Source organism: Chiloscyllium plagiosum, chromosome 8, assembly GCF_004010195.1.
Source record: "Chiloscyllium plagiosum isolate BGI_BamShark_2017 chromosome 8, ASM401019v2, whole genome shotgun sequence".
In the NCBI taxonomy this organism is placed as follows: domain Eukaryota; kingdom Metazoa; phylum Chordata; class Chondrichthyes; order Orectolobiformes; family Hemiscylliidae; genus Chiloscyllium; species Chiloscyllium plagiosum.
Window position 1 is genome coordinate 4,768,631 of NC_057717.1, and position 15,478 is coordinate 4,784,108.

Sequence of the window (15,478 nt, forward strand, 5' to 3'; positions counted from 1 at the left end):
TCTACTGAGCCATTTTTTCAAACAAAATAAAAGAGTTTTTGATATCTTTTTCACCTAAATATGGCAAGGTATTAACATAGTTGCATATATTCCTACGTTCTCACTTCATCTCCATTCTGTTAATTTAACTTTCATGTCTAATTCCCAACTTCTGAATTTCAAATTCTCTCTCACTTTCTTTATCCTCTCTTTCTCTGTCTTCTCTCTCTGTTTCCGTCTCTTTCTTTATCTTCTAACTTCAGTTGCCATATTTGCAATTTAAGTTTTTTCTAAGTCTGTTGCGGTTGTCTGTTTCTCTGATACACCAAAGTGCTTGACCAACTCCATTACAATTTCAGCTTTCCTTTTGTTCCTGGTGAAACCCAATTCAAACCTATTTGCTAATTCTAAAACACATGTCCTTGTGTTTTTCTAAACTTCCTTGGCAAATTTGGGAACATCTTTAGTAATGTTAAAAGCCATTTCTCTCACTTGCAATTTAACCAACCACAGGTAAACAAAATTAAACGAATTTTCCCACGGTTTTATTTGATGATCTAGGTCACTAATTGCCACGTGTTGGAATATGCTGGGACCTTTTGCACCTCAAATCTGTTCAAATCTGAACAAATCCCATACTGCAAGGCCCCAAACTGTTATGACATCAATGTCGAACCCCTCTGTTAATTAAAACCACACACCCAGAAAAGCTCACCTCACATCATAATCTGTTAAACTTTAGAACTCCCAAATTGCACTAATAAAAGTAAAATAAAAGTTTATATGTATGCAAGTTAGCTCGTTGTGCTTGAAGGTTTGTTTTCAGATATTTCGACACCATGACGAGGTAACATCATCAATGATAGTCTCCGCTGAAGCGCTGGTGGTATTTCCCACCTCTTTATTTATAGGTCTTGGTTTCATAAGGTGGGTAATGTCATTTCCAGTTCTGTTGCTTTACAAGAGAAGGTAGATAGGATCTAAATTGACGCGTTTATTGATGGACGTCTGGTTAGAATGCCATTCCTCTCAGTACGTCCTTGCGTGTCTTAGTATGTGTGTGTGTGTGTGTTGTCCCAATCAAAGTGGTGCCTTTCTTTGTCTGTATGTATGGAACATAGTGATAATGGGTCGTGTGTTTTAGTGGCCAGTTGGTGTTCATGTATCCTGGTAGCACGGCAACAGGACAATTTCAATGGCGGAAATATAATGTTATATACACTGTTTAATCAATGTGTGTGTGTAAATAAGAAACATTTTTCATATGTGCACAACACTTTCTCAATGAACAATGGAGACAGTTAACGAAAAATGATGCACATGATGAATAAAACATTCAAACATTATTTGATCCTCATCTAAAGTGATATATTCCCCTTCTCTCAATGTTCCCTCCTTTTCTGGAATTCTCTTCTCTAATCTCTCATTCTTATCAGGATGAGTGTTATAAATTCTTGCTTGTGGTATCCGAACTTATTTCAGTTAAACCTCTTTCTACAGGGAATTCAATATATTGACCTGCTGGGTTATATCCAAAGTTGATGTCTGTCATTTCATTGGAGATAAAAATTTTGCAATCAGACCCAATATTTGAACACGTTGTTCTGTTGTACATGCACTATACAAAGGGCCATAGCACGCAGGCATTGTCAAAACATTGAGGGATGTACATCTAAACCTTTCAATAATCAAGTTTTCTCATTTTCACATTTCCTCATCTATATCCTCTCTCTCGTTCTCTCTTTGTACCGAGTTAAGAAATTTACCAATTATTCGTCACACCCCTTCTCTCAAAACTCCTTCTTTCGGTTTATATCTATTTCTCTCTTCTTGATGTAATGTGATTATAATTGAACAATGTAACTACAATGACATGTGGGAGGAGCTGGCCAGAGTTAATTGGGAGGGGAGCCCACCAGGAAAGTCCATGGAGCAGCAATGGCAGGAGTGTCTGGGGATAATTCAATGAATATCAGAAATTCATCCCAAAGGAGATGAAACATAATAATGGGAGGACAAGGCAGCCATGAGTGAAAAGGCATCAAACCAAAAGAGGAAGCATACAATTTGGTGAAGATGATTGAGAATCCAGAGAATTCATTGGCTCTGAAACTACGTAAGGCTGGCATCACTGACACTACAGAGCTCTTAATCATGGTCAGGGAGAAAAACAGGGGGAAAGACTTTCATTTTAAGCACAGAAGATGGTATTACTCAAGGAAAAAAAGGATTCAGATTAATTAAACAATTGAATTAAAATTAGTTCATTGGTTTTGCAGAATGTGTCAGATTGGAAACATGACCCGGGGAGAGACCCTCAGCAGAATGAGAGTATGAAAATGGAAGTATTTCCACATCAGAGACCAGAGTAGGTCACTGAGTACAGGGCTGATGGGTGAATGGGTCTCGATGTGAACTGACGGACAGACAGCAGAATTATATTGCAGATATTGCAGCTCGAAATTGTGTGCTTATGTCGTGCAGTAGACCACAGCAGCAGGAGAAGCAGAACAGCATTCAACCACAATCTGTAACATTTTTGCCCTGGATAATCTCCCCAGTCTGTCATTACCATCAGCACGACATATGTTTCAGTCATGACTGTGGGTGAACATGTCAGGGTCAGAACCATGTGAACGTAAACGTGATGCTAACACATAAAAGCTACTAACAGATCTGATCGAAACTCTGCAATCCTGCCACATTCAGTCATAAATGGTGATGGACGATTAAACAAATGACAGGAGGACAGGATTCCGTAAATATCCCCATATTGCATAACAGAACTGCCCTGTACACCAGTGTAAAACACAAGGATGTAGTATCTGCGTCAATCTTAGCCAGAAGTGTGGCGTTGATGATCCACCTCACTCTCATCATGATGCCCACAGCATTCCAGATGCCAGTCTTCAACCAATCCGATTTGCTGCCCGTGACATGAAGAAACAGCTGGACACAGTAGATTCGACAAAGGCAATGGGCCCTGACCCCATTCCTGCAATAGGACTGAAGACTTGTGCTGCACAATAAGCTGTGACCCTGGGGAAGCTGTTTCGTTCCAGCTCCAACTCCCTGGCAATGTGGAAAATTACCCAACTATGTCCAGTCCCCATAGAGGAGAATAATTACAATCTGACCAATTACCACCCCCTCAGTCCAATCCGGATAGTCACATTGGTGGGAATTCTTATTGACAGCTGTCAAGCAGCACAGAAATATCCTGATCAGTGTGGTTTCAGATAGGTCCCCATTTGGATATGGTGCTGTTGTGGAAATGTCACTGGATTACTAATCCAAACCAGGATAATGCTCTGACAGCTGGTGGAAGTTAAAAACAATTAATAAAATATTAAGATGCAAAATCTGGCGTCAGTAACAGTGACCTTGAAGCCAATGTCGATTGTAAACACCAATTTCCTTCCCCAATGTACTTTCAGGAAGTGAGTCTCCCGTGCTTTCCTGGTCTGGCTAAATGTGACTCCAGACACACAGACATGTGATAAACTCTTCAATGGTCTCTGAGTTGGCCAAGCAAGACACTCTATTGTATCAAACTGCTTCGAGGTCTTAAAGGATAAACCTGGACAGAACTCCCTGCCCCAGCCGGTATCAGAAAAAGGAACAGGAAACACAGTCCTGTTGACCCTGCAGAGACCTCCTTCCTAACATCTGAGAGTTTGTGACAACATTTACAGAGCTTTCCCACAGAAATATCGGGAAAGGACACATTGAGTCTTCCTCATTGTCGTTCATTTTCAAACATATTCACCATGCACTTATCCCAAACAATGAATATATCCGTTAATATGATTAACCTTGGGAAGCTATAATATAGGAAGTGCAGTAGTTCCTTTGGTCTGTCGAGTTTGCTACCCAATTCAATATAATTATGGCGGGCCCTTTATTTCCACACCTTACGCCTGCTCTCCCCTTATTCATTTAATGTATCTAAATCCTTATTTATATTCAGTGTCTTGGTTTCCAGGTTCAAGCGCATTCTCCAGGTTCACCAGTTTCTGAGTGCAGACATTTATTCTCATCTCAATGCAGAGTGGCCTGCCTGAGCTAATACTGTGGCCCCTTGTTTTAGACACCACAGCCTGGGGAATTATCATCCCTGCTTCCAATCTGTCTCACCCTGTCAGAGTATTATATATCTCACTGAGATCTTCCCCCATTATCCTAAACCGCATGGAATACAGGACCAGTCCCCCAAACACTGCTCCCACAACAAGACTGTCATCCTAGTGATCAATCTGGGCGTCCTTCGCTGCTCTCCCTTAATGTCAGGTTTGGCCTTTATTAGGTACGGAGACCAAAACTGCACACAATATTGCACAATGTTCGAGATGGGGTCTCACCAAGGCCCTGTACAGTTGCAGTAAGACATCCTTGCTCCTAGATTCAAATTCCCCTGAAATGAAGGTCAGCACATCATTGATCTTCCTAATTGCTTTCTGTTCCTGCAATATCGCTTTTAATGATTGGTGTACAGGGAGATCCAGATACTTTGCAATGTTACAGATCCCCACCTGATGGGTCTATATCCACTGGTCTGTGTGCCAATTCCATTCCCAAGATTCACTTCTGGGTTCAGACCTCACTGCGCTGCAGGGACCTCGGAGAGCTGCGCAGAAGGAAATAATAAAAATGAGCATGCGCTCCTTTGCAGCTCAACATGTTTCAAACAATCCCTTTTCAAACGATAGGCTGCCAATCTCTTGTTCCCACTAAAGGGCACACCGACGCCTCTACCCACATTGCTCTCCGTCTACCACGTATTTGCCCATTCACTCCACTTGTCTGTCACCTTGGAGCTTTTTCACAACCTCCAAACACACTCACAATCCAACATCCTTTAGTTCTGTCGCAGGTTGGGATATATTGTATTTGTTTCCCGCAACCAAATGTTTAATGAGTATTGTGAACAGCTGGGGCCTGAGCACTGATCCCTGTGGTACCTCAGAAACCTTCCTCTGTTCAAAGAAACGTTGTTTTTCAATTTATTTATTTTGTCAATCTGGGTGTGAGTGGCTGGGCCAGCATTTATTGCCTGTCCCTGGTTGCCCCTTGAGAAGGTGGTGGTGAGCTGACTTGTTGAACGCTGCAGTCCACTGTGGATTCAGTGATGGTAATACCATTGAATGCCAAGGGGCAGTGGTTAGATTGTATTTTATTGGTGGTGGTCACGGTCTGGCATTTGTGTGGCCTGAATATTACTTGCCACTTGTCAGCCTGGATACTGTCCTGATCTTGCCGCATTTGGACATGGACTGCTTCAGTAACTGAGGAGCCACAAATGTTGTTGAAAATTGTGCAATATTGGCGACCATCCCCACTTCTGACCTTATAATAGAGGGAAGGTCATTGATGAAGCAGCCCTGAAGATATTTGGGCCTCGGCCACTGCCCGAGGGACTTCTACAGACTTGTCCTGGAGCTGAGTTGACTGACCTTTATCAACAATGACCATCCTTCTACGTGTCAGGTATGATTCTAACCAGCGGGGAGTTTGCCCTTGGTACCCATTGATTCCAATTTTGCTAACACCCCTTCATACCACACATGGTCGAAGGCAGCCTTGTTTTAAAGCGCTGTCACTCTCACCCCACCTCTGGAATTCAGCTCTATTATCCATGTTTGAACCAAGGTAATGAGGTCAGGAGCTGAGTGGCCCTGGCGGAGCCCAAACTGAGCGTCATTGACCAGGTTATTGCTGAGCAGATACTGCTTGAAAGCGCTGACACCTTCCATCAGTTTACTGATGGGTTGGTAATTGACCGGTTTGGATTTCGTCTGCTTTTTCTGTATCTGAGATACTTGAGCGATTTTCCACTTAATCGGGGAAATGTCGTTGTTGTAACGATATTGGAACAGAATAGTTCGGCAGTGACACGTTCTGCACCACACGTATTCAGTACTATTGCCAGAATGTTTTCAGCATGTGTACCCTTTGGAGTATCCAGTGTCTCCAACCGTTTCTGGATATCGCGTGGACTGAATCGAATTGTTTGATGACTGGTACTGAATTGCTGAGGACCACTGGAAGAGGCCGAGAGCATTTCTGACTGAAGATTGTCGCAAATCCATCAACATTATCATTTCCACTGAAGTGCCGAGCTCTTCCATCATTAAGGATGGGGATACTTGTAGAATCTCCTCCTCCAATGTCTAATAATCCACAACTATTCTCAACTAGAAGTGGAAGGTCTGCAGAGCTTAGATCTGAACTATTGCTGTGGGATCACTTAGCGCTGTATATCACTTATTGCTTATGCCAATGGGCACGCAAGTGGTGGCTTCACCAGACTGCCACCTCATTTTCAGGTATGCTTGGTGCTGCTCCTGCCCTCCTGCACACTCCAATGAACCAAGGATGGTCCTCTGGCTTGATGGTAATTGTTATCATATGCCAGGCCATGAGGTTGCGCTGGAGTACAATTCTTCTGCTACTGCTGACCCACAACACCTTATGGACACCCAGACGTGAGCTGCGAGATCTGTTCGAAGTCTGTCCTATTTAGTACGGTGATAGTGCCACCCATAATGATGGAGGTTATTCTCAATGTGAAGGTGTGACTTTGTCTCCACAAGGACTATGCGGTGGTCACTCTTACCGATACTGTCATAGGCAGATATATCTGCAACTGGCAGCTTAGTAAGGATGTGGTCAAGTATGTGTTTTCCACTTGTTGGTTTCTTCACCACCTGCCGTAGACCCAGTCTAGCAGTTATATCTTTTAGGACCCGACCAGCTTGATCAGTAACGCTGCTACAGAGTCACTCTTTCAGATGAACATTGAAATCCTCACCCAGAGTATATTTTGCGCCCTTGCCAACCTCAGTGCTTCCTCCAAGTGTTGGTCAGCATGGAGGAGTACTGATTCATCAGATGAGGGAGGCTGGAACACGGTAATCAGCAGGAGGTTTCCTTTCCCATGTCTAAACTAACGCCGTGAGACGTCATGACATACGGAGTCACTGTTGAGGACTCCAAGAGCAAGTTCCTTCCAACTGTATCCCACTGTGCCGCCACTTCTGCTGTGTCTGTCCTGCTGGTGAGACAGGAGATATCTGGGGAAGGTGATAGGTTATCTGAGACATGGTCATGCTCACAGAATCATACCTTACAGACAATGTCAGGCTGTTGCTTGACGACTCTGTTTATTTCTATTCACTGTTTCCTGCCAGTTACCCCATTCTAGAAACATGGCCATATATTCGCCCCAATTCACTAAGATTTGATTTTGCAAACTGGGCTTGGAGCTTTACCAATTGTTTTTTGAAAATCCACACGGTTTACATCCATTGCTTCTCTTTCATTTGTCTCCCAGTCTGTTTCTTAAACATAATTCATAAATCCATGTTAATGTTGTCTATGACCGTTACTTTCAGTCCCAATAACTTTTCCTAAGCCATTTACATACTATGTTCCAATTTCCATGTACTATATCCTTTTTCCACACCGGACTTGATTTACCTAGTGTTGTTAGAAAGTTCTGTGAAGACAGAACAGAAGTAGCAGCTTCAAACGTCTGCCATTTCCCTGTTCCCCATTCTCCATTCTCTGATTTCAGATTGTAAGGAAGCTGCACTTGTTTTCTTGTACTTTTCACATTGACATAATTTGACAAGTTATTATAGTTCACTCTTATTACCCTTGTGAATATACTCTTCATAAACCCATCAAGTCCTGCCTTAGGCTGTTCAATGATTGACCTTGCACAGCCATACACTCACAGGAGCATAGATTCTGCACGATCAGAAACATAGCACGATCTACACCAGGCCCATAGCCTGGAATGTTATGACACTTCCACGTGCTCGTCAAGGCACTTTTTAATGGTTGTGAGGATACTCGTGACAATTCCCCTCTCAGGAAGTAAATTCCTGACATCAACACACTCATGGTGAAAGAAATAATATCTTTAAATCCTCACTAAACCTCAAACCCTTCACTTCAAAAGTGTGCTCTCTTGTGCTTGACCCTCTGACGAAAAGGAACAGCTGCTGTCTATCCATCCTGTCCATGTCCCTCATAATCTTATCATTCTGAATCACATCCACCTCAGTCTTCTCTGCTCCAAACTAAACAACCCGAGCTTTTCCAGCCTCTCTCCACAGCTGATATGCTCCATCCCAGGGGACATCCTGGTGAACCTCCTCTGCACGACCTCCAGTTCCATCACATCCTTTTTTGTAATATGGTACCCAGAATTAGACACAGTACCCCATATTGGACTAACCAAAGCCCTGTATAGCTCTTAAAATCCACGCCCCGATTAATAAATGCTACACCCAAGGTACACTTCTTAACTCACCTATTACCCTGTCCAGTCCCATCCAGGGATGTGTGGAGAAGCACCGTCTAAACTTCCTCGTGTGCTGCCATTCATTGAGTCCTCCCCTGTCTGATTCCTTCTTAGAAAGTGCGTCACATCACATTTATCAAGTTTACATTCCGTCTGCCATTGATCTGCCCATCTGACCATTCCATCTGTATCTTCCTGTAGCATAAGACTTTCCTCCTTACTGCCAACCAACCAGATAATCACAAACTTACGTATCACAACCCCATCCCCTTCAACTACCCCCTCCGTTCACATCTGCACCATTTATGAATACCACAAATAATAAGGGATAAGCACTGATCCCTGTGGTACACCAGGGAACACTGGTCTCCAGTCACACAAACAGCCTTATCCCACCACCCTCTGTCTCCTGCCACTAAGACAATTTTCATTGTAATTTGTCAAATTAATCTTGATTCCATGAGATTTTACTTTATTTTTCACTTTCACAGGTGTAGCTTTGTCAAAGTCCTTGTGCAAAGCTAATTCAACGACCTCCTCAAACTAATTCACATTTGGTAGGTGTGACATCCCTCTGATAATGTCATGATTATTAGCCCCGATTAAGCCTTGCCATTCTTATTGGAATTCAATTTTCTCCTTCCCTATTTCCTGCAGTAGTTTCCCTAACAGTGATCTAATACTTGCTTGTCTATAGTTCCCGGTCTATCTCTACCATCCTTACTGTAAAGTGGAATCGCATTAGCTGTTCTCCAGTACTCTGGCACCACCCCTATGGTCGTAATTTAATTACATTTTTCAGTCAGGGTCTTTTCTCCCTTGTCTCCAACCGCCGCCTGTGATACAACTCATTCAAACCTGGCAACCGGTTCAATTTTATACCAGACAAAGCCTCAAATTCCTGCTTGCATTTTGCATCAATCTGTTCAAGAGCTTCCCCAACCATCTTCTCGAATTCTGTACCTGTCCCCTCCTTCTCCCAAGTAAAACAGATGTGAAGCTCTCATGTCACAATCTCTGAATGTTCTCCAGCTTCACACACAGATTGCCCTCTTGGTTTCTCATGGACATTAACTGTTCACTGATTATTCTGTTCTACTTGTCCGTGTAGAATATCATGGGATTCTCCCTAATCTCGCCTACTTGAATTTCTTCATGTCCCTCTCTCATTCAGTCCCCTCTATGTTTCTAAGTTTTTCAGATTCAATTCGATCAACTCTCATGTTTTGAAACTCGAGATCACAGGCTGAGTTTCCCAATCATACAATCTTGGCACTTTAGGGATTAATCTGGAGATTGCCTTTTGCAGTTACTCTGTACTCAGTATATTCTTTCTTAGATGGGGACTCCAAAACAGTACACAATTTTAGTCCCACCAACACTCGATGCACTGGTGCACGACATAATCTATATTTCAATTACATTCACGTGAAGGTCGAATTTGAAAGCTGAGTACAGGATTAAGGATAGGATTCTTGGCAGTGTGGAGGAACAGAGGGATTTTGGTGTGCAGGTACATAGATCCCTTAAATTAGCCACCCAAGTGGGCAGGGTTGTGAAAAAAGCATATGGTGTTTTGGCTTTCATTAACAGAGGGATTAAGTTTAAGAGTCGTGAGATCTTGTTGCATCTCTATAAAACTTTGGTAAGACTGCACTTGGAATACTGCGTCCAGTTCTGGTCGCCGTATTATAGGAAAGATGTGGATGCTTTGGAGAGGGTTCAGAGGAGGTTTACCAGGATACTGTCTGGAATGGAGGGCTTATCTTATGAAGAGAGGTTGATTGAGCTCTGGCGTTTTTCATTGGAGAAAAGGAGGAGGAGAGGGGACCTAATTGAGGTAAACAAGATAATGAGAGGCATAGATAGAGTCGATAGCCAAAGACTATATCCCAGGGCAGAAATAACTAACATGAGAGGTCATAGGTTTAAGCTGGTTGGAGGAAAGTATAGAGGGGATGTCAGAGGCGGGTTCTTTACACAGAGAGTTGAGAGAGCATGAAATGCGTTGCCAGCAGCAGTTGTGGAAACAAGGTCATTGGAGACATTTAAGAGACTACTGGACATGCATATGGTCACAGAAATTTGAGGGTGCATGCATTAGGATCAGTGGTCGGCACAACATCGTGGGCTGAATGGCCTGCTCTGTGCTTTACTGTTCTATGTTCTATGTTCTATGAATGCAAACCTAATTTCAACTGTCCCATTTGCGCATGTTCTTCCCAATACCTTTCACTTTAACGTTTCTTATGATATTAGTGTGTGAGTTCTTAAGGCAATCCTCCTGAGTATCCAACTATACGTAATCCATTGGTTCCTTATTGCCGATGTCTACAAGAATCATCTTCAAACCATTCCCAAACATTGTTTGATACTTATGGTTTTCCTTACATCGATGCATTATCATACTCCCCAGCTTTCCCATTACCTTCTATATATCTAGTAGCATGTTCTTTGTAATCGAGTCCAACAGACACCCAACAACGGATGACAAGCTACTGGTCTGTAGTTCACCAGTCTCCATCTTCATCCCTACTTAAGCTGGCGAATAATATTTATAACCTTCCCTTATCCCAATTGGCTACGTGCCTTTCGGGAATGTGTTGGAAAATAATGTGAAAATCCGTTATGCAAACACTATGACTATTGCTGCTTCCACTGAAATTTTTGTATGAAGTAAATCTGGTCTGTCAGAGTTATCGCCACTAAATCCAGCTGTCTATTCAAATATTACCTCATCACTGATATGAATGAACTTAGACTTTACTTACACAAGTCCCATGGTCACTTAGTATATCTGGGAGAATTTCGGGATATTCTTCCATGAAGACAGGCATAAATAAATTCTTTCTTTTCCCTGTAATGTCTCTGCTCTCGATAATAAATTACCCTGTCTGCAAACTCAACTGTTCCACATTTGACCTTGTTTTTATTGTTCTTTCATACATTGATAGAAGCAGTTTTTACGTTGGTTTTTGTTTGCATGCTTTTTTTCGTTGTGATTTTTTTTTCTCAGTTTCTTTGTCCTCCTTTGCTGGGTCCGGCATTACTCTGAATCCACTGGCTTACGACAATACTTGGCATTTTTCTAAGCTGCTTCCTTTGATCTAATAAGTAAATGGGGGTGGGGGGGTGGGGGGGGGGGGGTTGTGACAGTGGTAGGTCGGAGAGGAAGGTCGGGTGGATAGTGGGAAAGGAAAGGAAGACCGACACATGGGAACATTCAAGAGGGCGGCGCCGAGTTGGAAGATTGGACTGGGATAAGGTTGGAGGAGGGGAAATGGGGAAACTGGTGAAATCCACATTGATCCCCTATGGTTGGAGTGTCACATGGTGGACGATGAGGCGTACTTCCTCCATGCCTCAAGTGGTGAGGGTTTGGCGTTGGAGGAGGCCCAGCATTTGCATGTCCTTGGTGGTTTGGGTAGGGGGAGTTAAAGTGTTCAGCCACAAGGTTGTGAAGTTGGTCAGTGTGGCTGTACCAGAGATGGTATCTGAAACAATCCACAAGTTGACGTCCATTCTCGCCGATGTTGAGGAGACCACATCTGGTTGAATGAATACTGTAGATGAGGCGTTGTGTCTCCCTTCATCACCTATCACTTTCAACCCCTCCTCCATCTACCTATCACATCCCTGGCTACGTCCCCCCGCCACAACCCCCACCCATTTATCTCTCAGCCTCTTTGGCCCACAGGCCTCATTCCTGATGAAGTGCTTCTGCTCAAAACGTCGATTCTCATGCTACCCACATGATGGCTGACCGGCTGTGCTTTTCCAGCACCACATTCTTCGTCTCTCATCTCCAACATCTGCAGTCCCCACTTTCTCCTCGCACCTTCATGGCTTGCCTGACTCAGATTCCGAACCGTTACTTAAAATAAAACAAAAACTGTCATGTACTCAAACAGCATAAAAGAAAACGAATAGAGACAACACCGTGGCTCATTGTCTAGCACTGCTGCTTAACAATAACAGGGACCCCTGTTTAATTCCAGACACGGACGACTGTCTATGTGGAGTTTTCACACTCTCCCGCGTCTGCGTGGGTTTCCTCCGAGTGCTCCAGTTTCCTCTCACAGTCCAATGATGTGCAGGCCAGGTGAATTGGCCATTCTGAACTGCCCAAAGCGGTAGGTGCATTAATCAGTGGGAAACCGATCTGGGTGTGTTACTCTTTGGAGGGTTGATGTGGACCTTCTAGTCCGAAGGGCCTGTTTCCATACTGTGGGAATCGAATCTCAAATAAAAGGTTGCAGTCACTGTTCCCAAAAGATCCTTTACAGCAAAGTTTTCAATTAGCTCTTCTGATCATCCAACACCAATTCATCAATAACCTGATCTCGAGCTCGGTACTCGAAATAATATTAATGCATGCCATTTCACACGTCCTCGTGAAATCCATTTTTCCCAGCATTAGCATTCCGTTGGGTTAGCACAGCTTAGATATAATTTGAACAATACATTATTACTGTAGTACACCGATACGTATATATCCCATTTCCTGTGTTATAACATGCCCAACATATGTATTGCACTTTCACTTTGATATATAACTCCCATCAATGTTTGCTCCTCCTTCCTGTTGCTGAACTTCACATTGCATGATTCAGTGAAATCTCCGTGAAGTGGGTTCTGGGGAGATTAATGGTCGAAATCATCTCGCCACATCACTTATGCTCTCCTCAACCTTTATTGTGAGATTTTCTCCAGATCTCCCGTTATGCTGACGAGTAGAGAAAGGCAATGATCTTTCAACAATGCTGTCTATTCCCTGAGTTTTGATCAGAGTGATGCTTGAAAAGCACAGCAGGTCAGGCAGCATCCGAGCGGCAAGAAAATCAACGTTTCGGGCAAAAGCCATTCATTATCAATTCTTGATGAAGGGCTTTTGCCAGAAACATTGATTTTCCTGCTCTTCTGATGCTGCCTGACCTGCTGTGCTTTTCCAGCACCACTCTGATCTAAACTCTGGTTTCAAGCATCTGTAGTCCTCACTTTTGCCCTGTGTCAGTCTGCGACAGCTGATACTGCTCTAACCTGAGTGGGAACCTTACAACAGGCTGATGAAGCATTGCTGCTTCTGTACAGGATCTTAGTGAGATCACACCTGGAATAATGTGTACAGATTTAAATTCCTCACTGAAGAAAGAATATTGTTACATTGGAAGCAGCTCAGAGACGGTTCCCTCAATTGATTCGTATAATAAAAGTGTTAGCTTATAAGGAAAGGATGGTCAGCTTGATCAATACACATTGGACTTAACAAGAATGGAAGATGATCTTATTTCAACATGGGATGACCAGAAGGAGTCAGCCACAGAAACCAATTACACACACAATGGAGAAATCCATGTCATTCTCCAGCCTGTTACACAGAAATAACAGAAGAATATTCAGGCCTTCAACACTTTTACACCAGAACACGACCAGGCTGTTCAACCCCTTGTGTCCTGATATAAAGTTACAGGAGAAGGCCAATCAGTCCCTCGAGCCTATAACCCTGGATCCAGAGTAGGCCATAACGGAGCAGTATCGTATGAAACAGCAACAGGATCAGTCCATTCAGCCCCGTCAAATCTTTACTCAGGAACGGGAAGAGGACACACAGTGACTGGAGATTGTTATGCTGGGATAACAGGAGGCCACTCAGTCCCACTGAGCCTATTGAAAGTGAATTGGATAAGGACATAAGCTACTGGAGCCATTTTTCATGAGAAAGGAGGAGGTAATTCAGACACGTGTCTGTTGTAAGGGAAAATAAGACCAATCACTCCCTCGTTCCCATGTCAGGGATGCACGAGGAGACCGTTCAGTATCTCCAGCTTATGATGCAGGATTATGAGAAGGCCCATCATCCACTCGAGCTGTTACACAGCAACAGGAAGATTCCATAAACCCCCAACCCTCAAAAATATCAACAGGAGGAGGTCATTCTGTCTTTGGAAACAACAACATGGGAACGCCAGAAAGCCGTCAGTCCATCGAGTTTGTACACCAGCGGGATGATGAGTCCATTCAGCCACACTTGGCTCTTACACAGTAATTGGATCAGATCTCTTAAAAATGTGGGCCCGTTAAACAGGAATTCGAAGAAAACGTAAAGGTTTTCGAAAGGGAAGAACTTATAATAATGGTATACATTAGGGACTAAAGTGTAACAATAAACTATTGTAATTTAAGGCAAATTGTTTGAGTCCATTGTTCAGGACATTTGCAAAGTGAAACCACAATCCGTCAGAGTCAACATAGTTTTACGAAGGCTAAATTGTGTTTGAATTGTTTGCTTGAGTTATTTGAAGATGCCACAAACAAGGTGGATGGTGCGAATCCTGGAGATGGAATATATCTGGTCTTCCAGAAGGCAATGGATATGTTGCTTCTCCAAGGAGTAAGTGTTAAGATCAGACATTATGGGTTTAGGAGTAATTTATTAGCTTGGATGGAGGATTAGTGAAGCAACAAAATATAGTCAGATGGAATAGATGTGTTATTTTCTTCTGCCAAATGTACCTTGTTGGGTGCCACAGATTTCAGTTCTCATGCCTTAACTTTTTATCATCAATTTTATTACTCGGTTGACAGGATAGAAAATACTGTAACCATTTTTTCAGATGACATTATCACCGGTGGGAAATTACTTCGGAATGGAGATGTAAACGGTTTAAAAATGAATAGGTTGGATGAATGGGCTAACATTTGGCAATGAAAATTAAAGTGGATAACTATGAGAATATTGAATTTGGCCAGTGAAGTAGAAAGACAAATTATTATCTAAATGGAGAGAAACTTCAAAGTACTCAGGTGCAGAGGGGTGTATGTGTTCACGTGCATTTCACAGCAAACCTGCATGCAGCTACAGCAAGTAATGGGAAAGGAATGCGTAGGTTCACTTTTTATTTGTAAAAGGAGACAGAGTAGAAAGCTGGGGGGGGGGGGGGGGTTGCTGTAGCCATGCAGGACTTTAGTGAGGCTAAACCTGGAGTACAGTTTGGGTGCCCTGGCTTGTGGAAGGATGCATTTGTATTGGAGGTAATTCAAAAAGGGGTTCATTAGAATGATTCCAGAGATGAGAGGTTTGTCTTATGAAGAGAGATTGCGCAGTTCAGGTCTATAGTATCAAGTTTATGATAATGAAAGGAGACCTCATTAAGGTCTGTAAAAGTAATTGACAGTGTAGATGTGGAG